This window comes from Neovison vison, chromosome 12 (assembly GCF_020171115.1).
Source record: "Neovison vison isolate M4711 chromosome 12, ASM_NN_V1, whole genome shotgun sequence".
Classification (NCBI taxonomy): Eukaryota; Metazoa; Chordata; class Mammalia; order Carnivora; family Mustelidae; genus Neogale; species Neogale vison.
In genome coordinates, this window is record NC_058102.1 from 87,411,098 (window position 1) to 87,413,498 (window position 2,401).

The window sequence follows — 2,401 nt, forward strand, 5'->3', positions numbered from 1 at the left end:
GGGCTGATGTCCCACCCACTGCACACCCTTGGCCTAGCTCAGAGGAGCACAATTTGTATTTGCATAAAAACCAAACTCTTTAGGATGGCACTTAAGGCCCTCACAGCCTTGCCTGAACTGCGTGCCCAGCCTCATCTCCCCTGCTAGTCTTTTATTATTACTTTTTTTTTTTTTTAAAGATTTATTTATTTATTTGACAGAGCGAGATCACAAGTAGGCAGAGAGGCAGGCAGAGAGGAAGGGAAGCAGGCTCCCTGTTAACAGACAGAGGTCACAAATAGGCCAAGAGGCAGGCAGAGAGAGAGGAGGAAGCAGGCTCCCTGCTGAGCAGAAAGCCAGATTCCCGGCTCAATCCCAGGACCCCGAGATCATGACCTGAGGCTAAGGCAGAGGCTTTAACCCACTGAGCCACCCAGGCACCCCTGGTCTGACTCTTCTGTTCTCACTCTCAGGGTTAGATGTAGACAGTGGTTTGGATCTGCATTTCAAGGCACTGCGTTTCTTCTAACTCTGCAATTCTAATTCTAGAAATGCATCCTTTTGAAATAAACACAAGCACAAAAATAAATGTACAAGGATGTGGATTATGCCTTTTTGTCACCAAGTTTTTGCAAAATTGGGGAAAAACCCAAGTATTCATCAGCAGGGAAAGGTTAAAGAACTTGGGATTAACCATATTATGGACTACTCTCTAGCTTTTAAAGAACAAGTTAGACTTAAAGGAACTGACATGAAAAGATGTCCTTGAGATAGCAAATGAAGACATCAAATTGCAGATGATATGGTCCTGGGTATGTGTCTATTTGTACATTCATAGAAGAAGGGGATGGCAGGGTTTCTACACAGAAGTTATTACTTCTGGAGAATGAATCAATAGGTATGGAGGCATTGTGGGGACCGATTTTACCTTTAAATACATATTGTTCGGTATTATTTGGCTTCTCTATGGCGTTACTTTTGTAATTAAAAATAAGAATATCTTCTAGGATATTGGCTATTTTTGACAATGGTGCCAATACTCTGCAGGTGGGAAACAGATCCCTAGGCGGGAGCAGCCATTCAATGCCAAGGTAAGGCTTCTAAAGATAGTGGCACAGGGGCAGCACCAAGGTTTTAAGTAAGATGTAAGGTTTTAGGTTAACACTAAGAATGGTTAGAGGGGTGAATTTTAAGCAATAGTGTAAATACTGGGTTGGGGTGAGCCCAGCCTTAGCTAAGGGGAGGCCATGAACCTTTCTGCCACCCCATCAGTGCCTTCTCCCTCTTCTTGACCACCTACCTTCCCTAGGCTTCCCTTCACCTCCAAATCTGGGCCTACTCTCTAGGTGTGGTGTGTGGTTTTTTCCTCTCTTCTGCTGCCCCTCTCACTCCCTGTGAGTCACTCTTAGCTGACTACCCCCAGGAGATGTTATGCTGTTTTTGTGTAGGGGTGAGGAATGTTGGCACCACAACAGTGCCCCTTCTTTGGGCGTATAAGCTAAGATTGGGTTGAAGAGCTGTTGAGTGATGCATGGGGAGGAGGAGGGATATTGGGATAAATGGCAAACGATCAACACCTGATAAACGTTTGGATACTTAGTGCAACCAAGAGTAGGGCTAGGACCAGAGGTGGGAATTATGGCTCCCTGTGGTGTACCCACATTGGGATGGCCTTCAAAGCCTTCTCAATTAGGCCCTGACCCACTGTTCTACAGGGTCGACTTACACAGCTGGTACAGAGCCAAGGGCCCACAGTTTTTGTTTCTTTAAAAACCAGAAGAAATCAAATGCATACCATCAGCCTGGATTATTTTCATCTTTATACCAATGCAGTTGTAAAATGTAATTTAAGAAATTTTTCGTGAAGACAAAAAGACCTAGGTCCCATAAAAGTCGTGGTGTGGCCCCAACCCTCCAGCTTCTGTATCCACTGCTCCTTCACCCGCATGTCCCCTTGGTTTTTCAGAGCCACTTGCAGCGTTGTCTCCCTGTGACTTTTCTCACTCTAGATGGGTGCTCGTGTGAGATGCCCCCTCAGGACTCATCCCTGAGGCTGAAGGTCAAACGTCACCATCTTTGTGAGGCCTTCCCCCAGTCCCCTAGACGGAAGGATTGTTCTTTCCATGTCACCTAGCATGGCTCTGAACATCTCCAGGCTTGTCCTGACTTGCTTCCACCTGCTTCTCCAGCGAGAGTGAGTTCCACGGGGCAATAGTCTCATCTTACATCTCCTTATGTCTATGTGGGCTTGACACACAGTATGGTGGTTAGATCGGGGGCCAGAGGATGTCAGGGGACAAGAGATAGTAATCTGACAGAGCTTTCTAGACGTGTGTGGCTCTCCACAGCCTGAATCAATAGATTTGCCAATGGATTGGCTAAGGGACAATGTGGGGGGAGGAGGAACGAAAGGCAAGTCTCC